The following is an 11,250-nucleotide window of genomic DNA, read 5'->3' as shown; positions in this document are numbered from 1 at the left end:
GCAAGAAAGAAAGAATAAGGCAAGCATGAAGGAATGAATAAGGCAAGAAAGAAAGAATAAGGCAAGCATGAAGGAATGAATACTTGCTGCTTCGCCTTCCCATTCTCAAAGATTCACAGCTCAGGAATTCCTGAAGTCAGCTGCTTTCATTGTGTTGATAGATGTGAGTGCCTGCACTTTGTCATACCCTAGCTATTAAGACATCATGCAAGGTACTCCCTATTTGGGAAATGTGAAACAGTGCTGTAAGTGCAGCATATGAGCAGCACTGTGTAATGCTAGTCCAGCAAAGAAATCACTATGGAGATGTGTTACCAGCTGGTGAGCTGGAGCTAACTGAGCACTGCAGCAGACTAACAGAGCTTGACAGACTAACAGAGACATTAAAAAGACTTCATGTGAAACCAAGAAACAAGAGATGGAATGTACCTCGTAGAGCACAGAGAAGTCACCTCTAATTCCTCTATGATACATCCTCAAGAGCACAGAAGCTCTAGATAGATAAAGCAACTCTTCCTGAAGACCTTTTCCAATCAGAAAGTAGTACTGGAGTTAAAGAGTGACAATCAAAGATGTGGTATTGTCCCAACTACTTTAGATCATTCCAAACCGAGTCTGCCAGTGGTCCTATGTTCTTGGTTCCTTCCCATCTATTGTTATGTTTGAAAAGAACAGATTTACCTGAAAATTCACCAAGAAAAGGGAGATTTCAGTCAGAGCAGTTCCTGGAGTCACCCCAGGAGCACTATGGTTGCCACAATGTGGCAGTGAGGCTGCAGAGCCAAGGCTGTGGGACTGTGCTTTCGGTGGCAACCCATACTTGGACTGGAAATGCTGGGATGGAATGAAACTGTGGTGTCTGTCACCATGTCAGGATCACCTTGACTGTCTGTGGTGGCATCGCAGCAACTCCCACCAATCTGTCAGAGGGATCAAAAGTAGAGAAGAGGGATCTTTCCATCTGCTTCATATGAAACAAACCATATTCCCATTGGCATTTCATAGGAGTTTTTTGAGAAGGCAAATTGCAAATTTTAAGTATTTTTTTTTTAAATCTCAATATTGCAGAATTTGATGTTTGACCAATAAATAAATAAATAAATAACCCCCCATGCTCTTCAAAAATAAACACGCTTTCAAGAGAATAATTATAGCATTAGAGAATTGTTCCTTCATTAAGATGAGCTTTCATCTATATTGAATAAGAATGAATACAAACTTCAGAGCTATGTGAAAAAATCATTTATTCAATTCTGCTTGCTTCCGGTAATCTCCATTCCCATGTACACATGGGCAGCTAGCAGAGAAATAGTACCCCTTCTACAGCCAGATTTGCTTACAACTTCAAATATATAGTTGTGAAAAGCGTTCATAGCAAATAGACTGTGAGCATAAGACTTTTGAGCACGCTGTTGTTATCTGCCTGTCTCAGTATATATAGCTCTAATCAACCAGCACCTTATGTTCAAGTAAGAAGGTATTTCTCTATAGAGGCTAAAGTTTATGTATAGTCTACTATTAAGAAATCCTGTTACGGAAACTGCACACTTCTTTGACATTATAACAGGTGATTCTTTATGGCAGTAAAGGAAAGCTCTCATTTTATGTGTTTCGGTAAGTTTTTATAGCACTGTGAATGCATCTCTTCATTTCTTTATGCTCTTATACTTGTTTTTATTTCTGATAAATGAGCAAATAAATCACCTAACTGTTGTGTCATAACATTCATAATGCAACGGGCTTTTCTGCTCCATCATTTGATACAGTAGGTCTTGTCTATAGGTGACCTGGAACATGGTAGGTAGACAGCTGCTTAAGTTGAATTACAATATTGTTGGTAAAAAAGGATGAGCTACTGGGAGGTTCCTACTCACTGTCAAAGATGCTATCCTAAAAGTCATAGACAATTGATTCTTTTCATGTTTTCATATGCTTTGACAACAAAAACCAAATGCTTAGTGAAATAAACTAAACAAAGCACAGTTGGTAGGAATTCCCATGTTCCTTACATCATTCTGCTCTCTGAAGTATACAATTATTATTAAAGAGTTAATTCTGAATATGGCTTGCTGGTATCTTTGTCCTTTTCTGTCTAGCCCATATTGTTATCTGGTAAATGTGACACCTACATTCTCTGTGTACATGCAGAATGTAATGGGCAGTATGATCACCAAAGTTTCTCGTGGTCTCTGGAATTTTGAGGTTATGGAATTCTTCATGTGGTTCATTTTTTAGTATGTTTACCCTAATAGTAGTGACTAACTAATACCACTGCAAGATCATTGTGCAGAACTATTTGTGATCCAGTCACACTCCTGGCTGTGTTCTGCCTTTATGGTTATCTGAACGCATTCCAGAAGTGCATTAAATGATCTTGATGGCTCTTGTTTTTTTCCTTTCCTGTACAATAGGAAAAATAAATATTTTAATTCTTTAAGACCTATGTTTGCTTTATTAATTATTGATGACAAGGGCAAATAAATTTGTCTTGTTTTGCATAGAGTGCACAAGACATTTTTAACAATCAGATGATGCTCAAAGTGGTTTGTAGGTCAAACAAAACAAGAAAAATTTCAAAGACCTGGACATCAGGCCTTTGGAATGATTTTATAAACTAAATTACAAACACAATCTCCACATTTATCTATCAGGGGATGGTTCGTGCTTGGGTGCTTTCTTTCCATACCATTATAATGTCTTAAATCAGACTGGATTCTGGGGGAAAACTGTGCAGAAAACAGGCAGGATGTAATCTGCTCCAGGGGAGTGAATGGCTGGAGTTGTACTAATAGTACAGTATAATAGTTCTGTAGTAAGGTATGATGATAGTGAAGCAATAAGTGAAGCTACTTTGTCTTTATTTAACAGGAGAGAAGTCTTCTTGCCACTAAAAAGAAGCTCTGCTTCTCAAATAATGTAGATACATAACATCTTTTATGGAAATAAACATCATTTTTTAATGGAAAGGTACAAAATAAACCAAAACAATAACAAAAACCCACCCACAACTACAAGGCTAACATCAGTCTATGTTCAGGTAAAACCTTCCTGTGTCTCAAACTAGAAAAATTTTTCCAATATCCATTTATTACTGAATAGGCTGGGTACATTTGATGTCTTTTAGCAGCCTCTCCTTTCATGTTTTCTTTCATAGGTCTAACTCTCACCCCATTGTATTTGGTAACTATTTTTCAATGAGAAAGAAAATGTACCTGGAACTGATTCAGTCCCATTGGGATGCTCATCCTGATAGCCCACTACCTGGTGCCTGTAGAAGGATCCCCTTCCGAAAGTGTGTGAGTGCTGGCAGAGCCACCCAACACAGTGCTGTCTAGATTTAGAATAGGCTTTATCTGCCAAGACTGGTAATTACCTCCTGTTAAGGGGTAGCTTGTCTGGGCAGTAGTCATTTTTCAGCATAGAGCAGTATTCAAAATTTGCATGATCTAATGAGCAGCTATGTAGTCTGGAGTAACTGGAAAGTAGGTACTCTGTGAGATTTTCTCACTCAAATATTCCTGTCTTTAAGAACATTCAAAAATAGTAACAGTGATTAGGTAAAAATGCATGGCACAAAAACGAGAAAATACTTTTATTTTTCTTACTGTTACATGGAGGACATCTTGATTCTACTGAAATCAATAAGAAATCTATCAACGAATTCAGTACAGACAAGACCTTACTAGTAGAGAACATCTATGGTGATACCCTGGCGCAGCGCTAGTGTGGATCTCATCATTTCCCCAGTGAACTCAAAAGAGAGATACTGGGCAACATTCTTTCTGTATTTATTTCTACTTCCTCCTACTACCTGCGTGAGATGAGTGCACTGAGACACTGTGAAATACTGACACACCAGCATTATGCTGATTCTGTGCAAGTACTTATCTTGTTTTCCATTGCTATAGAGATGCTGTTTCCTCTCATGATGAGATACACTTAGTACAAACTAATATCTAATGAAGCAAAAGCAATTCTGGCCAAGGCATGTTTATCTTGCAGCCAGGGGGGTATAAATATTTGAAAATTTCAGTCTTTTGCTGTATATTTTCTCTGCCACTTTACCAATTATTCCTAAGATGTCGTGTTCCTGCCTGATTCTTCACAGCTTATATACCTGTGGACATATTAGATCTAACCTCACATTCCCTTTTGCTGGCTCCTAGTGTGCTTCTCTTTGCTGCTTTATAGTTTATGCAATTTTCTTTAGAAATTAAGAAAAGGTTCAAATTGCTGTTAGATGAATCTAGTTTTTGATGTCGGCATCGTGATGACAGCTGTGATTCTCTGAGGTATTTCAAAACTGAGGTGAAAGAACGGGAGCCACCTGGGACAAAGGATGCTTCCAAAACATGAGATCCCACCTGTGGGAGAGAAAAGGCGGGTCTTTCTCCCAGCTCACTCACAAGTGACACCCTGTTTCCATCTCTAAATTATTATGAAAAAAAAAAAAATAGTGCGAAAATGTCCATTAAGTGGAGGTTTTATCCCAAAAGGACTCCATGAAGCCAGTTAGAGATCTTATTGCCACTTGTTTGTAGAAAGTATTCCGAGAAATGTGAGAAAAAATGTGCACCATAGGTCCTTATTCTGTACTGTTTAAGTAGACAGAAACACAGAGGAACGACGGGAGAAAGATGTGCTGTGTAGCTCCTGGAGAGTAGCATAGTTCACTTCTAGCACTGAAGCCTGCTCTGTTAGTGCTGAAGCAGAAAAAACCTTTCTGTATACCTTCAAACCGGGTGCAGGCTATGTTCAGCATAAATGGAAAGGCTCCAGTAGTTTAGCTCCAAAGGATTCTAGAGTGCCCTCATTGCTGGTCTTACAGATGAAAGGAAGTTCACTAAATAAACGAATGACATTTTGACTGCACTGTCCATTCTTACTTGTTCTCTTGAGCACTTACTCAAAGTGCCTGTTCATTTTCAATGGATTTCCAACTGTTAAATAAATTATTACATTTCTCATTGTAAGGTTTTTGTTGTTGGTTTTTTTTTTTTGGCATAACTATGTTTTTTTCACAGTGCATTAGCGTGAGCTCAAAATAGCAACCATTTGTCACAGGATATTCTTTGGCTATTGAAAAAGTCTGTTTGGATAAGAGATGCTGCATATTCCTATATATGATGAGAACAAGTTTTAAAGAAAGGTCACAGAGCTTGGTATTTTCATTGCTTATTCAGAGCTGAAGATCTGTCACCAAAGGAACCCCTCTGTAGGCACAGCAGGTTATATGTGATTTTCTTATCAAATATTTTCAGACAGTTATTAGCTATCTCATAATGTTGGTGTGTTTGATTATTTTCAGTGAAATTATTATGATTCACTAAGCGATGCCATTCGGATAATCACTGAAGTCATTAGGAAACAGAACTCAGTGTTCCTACAGTTTGATTCACTACCTGGAGAAGTCTAAAGTAGGGCTATGAAGATGGTGAAGGGTTTAGAGGGCAAGAGGAGCAGCTGAGGTCCCTGGGTTTGCTCAGCCCAGAGCAGAGGAACTGAGGGGAGGCTTGAGGGCGGCTGCAGCTCCTCAGAGGGGCAGCGCTGAGCTCTGCTCTGTGCGACAGCGACAGCGCCGAGGGAACGGCATGGAGCTGTGCCAGGGGAGGGCAGCTGGGGGTTAGGGAAAGATCACTTGCTGAGAGGGTAGCTGGGCCCTGGAAAAGGCTCCCAAGTCAGTGGTCATGGCCTCAAGCTGCCAGAATTCAGTTAGTTTTTGGACAATGGTCTCATGCATAGGGTTTGAATTTTGGGTGTTCCCGTGTGGAGCTGGGTGTTGGATTCAACGATACTTGTTGGGTTCCTTCCAACTCACGATACTCTATGATCCTATGGTCCTGAGACACCTGTATCTATCTGCTTTGTTGGTATATATTTGCCTCTGTGTCATATTGCTGCAGTGTCAAGTTTGCGAGAAGCTCTGTTGGAACTCCTAGCCCCATCAGCTTCATCAGTGTTCTCTGCTCCAGCTGTTTCTGTTCCCTCACCTCAGATCAGTACTCAAGCTCCTTGTATTGCATTAAATAACTTCCTCTGTTACCAGTTCTTGTTTTTCTGACCTTTTCCTTCTTGAACCCCACCTTTCTGACACCTTCTACCATTACAATAGGCTTGTACATTGTGGTTAAGCAGTATTCATGGAAGTCTGAACTCAAACTGAGCTTTTTCCTAATTTTGGTTTTCTCTAACTCTGTATGTACAACTATTAATGTAGCTGAACACTGATGATTCTTTTCTTTGCCTAACACAGAAGTCACCCCTAGCTGGAACCATCCGTATGGCGAGCGGGTACAAAAGGTGTTTAATTAGTGATGTAAGTTCACCTCTCTACCTATTCTTTAGTGATTTTATCTAGGCTAGGTGTGTATTGCCTATCTATTTGAAATCAATATGATTATTTGAAGTAGAATTCTGCTTACTAAAAGAAAATTTGGTCTGGATGAACAGAGGTAAGTACTTCAGCTAATGGTTAAGTTTTGTTTGTTATCTGACTAGTACAGCTTCTGCTTTATGCTTGTAAGTCTTTTATCACGTGACAGCAGGACTGGAGTTCTACTTTACCATATGTAAAAGCTCACACAATTCTACATCTTCTTGTCCAAGTTCCATCAGTACTGCAAAATTAGATCTATGTATCATATAGTACTCATACTTTGTTTTTATGACTTAATCTATCAACAATGATAAAATCATCCCTTAACTTCCTCCTTGTAAAGAAAAAGTTTCTTGGTAAAATCAAAAACTACACATTAGTTTCTCACATCCCAAAAGTGCTCTACCACTTTTAGCCACAGCATCATTTATATTTGTTAAAATCCATATCTATTTTTTTCTCCTTCTTGTCATATAAAAACAGCATGTATAATTTGTTCCTATTCTCACTTACATCTGTTCTGAAATATTTTAGATTGTATCCAACAAACCGAAGAGCCTAGAGTTTTACCATCAGAGGTGTCTCTCTGCCATTAGTTTTAGTTTCCCTCATCTTTGGTGTTTTGCAATCTCTTGTTTCACTGATTAAAATATTAAATAGACTCAAAAGTATGTAGCATGAATGAAAGCCTATTGGTACACCTGTGCTTTGCATATAATGTTGATTTTGTGTCAGTCTAGCTTTTTCACTGGAACGTCAATGGGGATCCAAACGCGTAAGATTTCAAGTAGATTTCTATGTAAGTACTTAAAAAAAAAGTGGCATCTCTGAAATGATATCAGAACAGTTTTTCAAAGAGTATTTTCTGCCAGCTCATTTTATTGGTGGCTGTTACTGCAAAAATAGAGGCAGTGGCTAGGCCAAAATCTGGGAAATACTCTGACTCACGCAGTGCAGGCAGGGACTGCACGGCTGCACAGCTTGCCCCACTGCCTGGCATTTGGCAATTCCGGTTCTCCTCCCTTTCATTCCTTTCTGCAATTGAGTCCTAAACCTGCCTTTCCCATAATTTTGCCCATGCTTGCTGTCAGCCTGATGAGCCTGTAATTAAATAGGTCATCCATTTACCTTTTAAATATTGTTACAGTATTAACTTCTTTTTATTTCTCTGAAATTTCCTTAGCATTTCAGAAAATGTTAGGAATCGATTTTAATAATTAATATTGCTACCTAACTCTACTTTCATTTATTTTTCTGAAAACTCCTTGACCTGCCATTTTAAAAATAACTGTTTAATGTATTCTGCTGATCTTTACTGTCCTTTTATATTATTGATTTAAAGGGAAGTATTTCAATGTAATATAATATAAAAGCCCAGCTTATGTTTACTAAATATACAACAGAAATATTGATCGAATAATTCTGCTTTTGTACATTCTTTTAGGCAATTCTATTTTTTTTTTTTACATCCAGTAGCAACATACTAATAGTATTTGCAATGTCATTGTCTCTGAGTTAACATTTTTACTTTCAATGAAGTACACATTTTTGTCTTTTGTCCAGGTTCTTATATTTAACTCTTTAGTTATATACTAACTTTTCTCAGCTTCTGTTTCTCTCCTTTTTTTTTTTTTTTCCATGGTTTAATGTGCTACCTTCTCTTCTTTTGGACAGTAAGAAGGCACTGGGGAAACCGATAGAGCACAGTGGCATTGCTGAGTCTGGCTGCTATAACCATAACAAGGGAATTTCAAAGGGGGAAATCTTTTACTCCAAGGATGCAGGGCTGACTGGGATGGAGTTAATGTACTTCATAGCAGCCTCTGTGGGGCTATGGCTAAGGCAGCGCTGATAACACCACTGTTTTGACTGCAGCTGAGCAGTGCTCACTGCCCCACTCCCACCCCAGCAAGCAGGCTGAGTAGGCAAGGAGGTGGGAAGGGATGCAGCCAGGACAGCTGACCCAGACAGGCCAAAGGAATGTCCCATACCCTCTAACGTCATGCTCAGCAATAAAGCTTGGGGTGTGGGGGCAGGGGCTGCCTTCTGAGCCTGCTGTCACTGAGAGGCTGCCTGGGCATCAGGCTGTTGGTGGGACTTGGGATGTGGTGAGTGATTGTCTTCCATCATTTTTTTTTCTTCACTTACTAAACTGCCTTTATCTTTACCCATGAGTTTTTTTGGTTCTGCTCTTCCTATTATCTCCCTTATCCTCTGGGGGAGGATGTGGGGAGAAGCAAGCCTGCTTCTATGTGGGTGCTGATCTTCTGGCTGGGGTCAGCCCACAACAGCAGGATAGAAGAAAAATCCATTAGGAGCACAGTCGCTGACTAATGAGGTTTTGAGGTCTGAGGAAATGAAGTGCTTTTTCCAAACAGCAAGGCAGGGAGGAGGCATGTGTTCAGCCACAGAGGTAAGGAGTGGGAGGACAGAGCTGGGGCTGCTTAACCTTGAGAAAGCGAGGCTTGAGGAGGGCACAGGACACTTTACTGAAGTGTGTGAAAGTCTGATAGGAGGGGTAAAGTAGATGAAGCTGGACTTTTCTTAGTGCTATTCAGTAGGCATAAACAGAAACACGGAACATTTCATTCAACATATGAAAAGCACTTTTCCCCATGAGTGTGGCTGAACATTGGAACAGGTTGCCCAGTAAGGCTGTGGAGTCTCCAACCTTGACAAAACCCCAAACCCATCTGGACACAGCCCTGGGGAACGTGCTCTCACCGCCCATACTCTGATCAGGAGTCTGGACCAGTGGAGCTCCAGATGTGCCTTCCAGCCTCAGCTCTGCTGTCATGCTGTGAAATTTCACGTGTTAAGCAGTCCTCAGTTTTGTGGATCACGTGGCTAAGCACAGTGTCTGTATAGATATTTGGGATATCAGAGAGCTTCCTCAGATGAAACTGTAATGGAAGGTTCAGGTTGGATATTAAGAAACATTTCTAAATGAGAAAGAGTGGTGAGGCATTGGAATGGGCAAAGCAAAGAGAAACCTGTCTGTTAATACAGCATCACTATTTTGGAGCATGGTCCTGGGCCAGATGGGGCTGTCAGAGGCAGCGGCCCTGGAAATGAGCTGAGTGCTTCCAGGCTGATGTGCAGAAGGCCAATCCTCATCTGAGAGCAAAAATGACTTCACAGAAATTGAAACTGCACTAAGATGCATGTACTGTTAGTTCAGTACTCACAGATCTCTGCTGGAAACGGCATAAAAAGATAGGCTTTACATGAGCACTGCTTTGTAGTAGGAGATCTGTAAGTTTCATTCACAAACACTAAAACTAGCATTTCAGAAGACTCATTTGCTGATTCCACCTGCTCCTTAGACTCACCTGGCTGCTGTCACTGCTGGCCTCCCAGTGGGCATTCCTGAGTTGCTGAACAGGTTGCTGGTCCTTGGCTGCTAGGGATGGGTCCCTATTAGCCTCCTTAAACTGTGTGTGAATTCTTGCTCTTCAGGAACATATTTTATTGACAACAGTTAGATTGCTTGATTAAGGAAACTGAAGTGCTCCAGCTCTTCTTTGAATATATCAGTGAAATATATACAAAAAAATTTTAAAATAGTGTCCCTAAGGAAAGCACTTGCAAGAAATTTGGGGGAGGTATACAGCATAGTTAGGTTGCTGGCCACTTTAATAGAAAAGAACCTGATTTTCATGATTGAGTTATGTCCAAGTTTCAAAAGGTTGCTCACAGATTTACTGTCTGAAAAACATGCTCTGTAGTGTTTCCATGCAAACTGAGTAGCACTTTTTTTTTTTTTTTTTTTTTGGCGTGTGTGTGTAGGTGCATGGAGCGTGATCTGTTTGCCTCCTGCTCTTTGGATTCTCATCAAAATCCAGGAACAGGAGGAGGCTGAGCCTTGTGAGCATGGCAGTGCACACAGAGCTGTTGCATGAGCCGGCAGTGCCGCACACTGTATTTCATCACTCTCTAGTCACACATGATGGTTTTTTTCACTCTGAATATTTTACATGTCTATTGACTGTAAAGATAGCTTGGGGGCAGGGGGCTGGTGTTGAATATTTTGAAAGTTGCATCTTTCTACCTTAAAAATGAGAACCTAATCGGTCATTGCATTGATTGATAATGTGATTGTGCCAGACACCCTCACAGCAGTCACATTTATTGCAAACAAATCAGCAGGGACTCACTAGCGTTCGGCTGGTGCTCCTGCAGTTCTCACGTGAGGGCTCTTCCGTGTGCCTCAGAGGACCTCGGCCAAGTTCCCTCCCGTACCCTGGATTGAGCAATCCCATGTATAGAATCCATGTTTTAAGTTCGATGCTGTATTTCAGCTCCCTGCATCAATACAGTGACCTGACTTCTCACAGTCCTAACGAAACGCTGAGGCAGCATCTAGCAGCTTCAAGCATCGAGCCGACTGAACCCCTGCCATAACGCAGTGCCGTGAGCATCCTGCACATGTTTTCCTGGGATGTCAGCAATACCAGCAAACCGGCGCTAGGGACCAAATCCCGCGTGGAAAGGTTTCGCTCTACAATAAGGCTAAAGCGCAGCGCCAACACCGCTGTCAGACTGCACGGAGGCATCGGCCCGACGCAGCTACAGCTCGGATGATGCCCGCACCGCGGGGACCAGCCGCGGCCTCGTGACAGCCCCGCGATGTGACTTCAGTGGGTATCGCCCTGCCTCTCCCCGCAGGAAGCTTTTCCTCAGTCTCCCGGAGCCCCGTGCTCTGCCTCACCTCGGGAGAACGGAGACGCGACCCTCATTTCCCACCTACGGCTGATTCGTTTCCCGCCGAAGCCGGCGCTGATCGTCGCCCCGCCGTCACTCGCCCTCCGCCTGCTCCAGCCCCGCCGCTTCCCAGCGCGCCCGGCCCCGGCCCTTCGCAGGGCACGGCCGCC

Source organism: Tympanuchus pallidicinctus, unplaced genomic scaffold (genome assembly GCF_026119805.1).
Source record: "Tympanuchus pallidicinctus isolate F22 unplaced genomic scaffold, pur_lepc_1.0 scaffold8, whole genome shotgun sequence".
In the NCBI taxonomy this organism is placed as follows: Eukaryota; Metazoa; Chordata; class Aves; order Galliformes; family Phasianidae; genus Tympanuchus; species Tympanuchus pallidicinctus.
The sequence above is the reverse complement of the archived record's forward strand: the minus strand, read 5'-3'. Positions refer to the sequence as shown.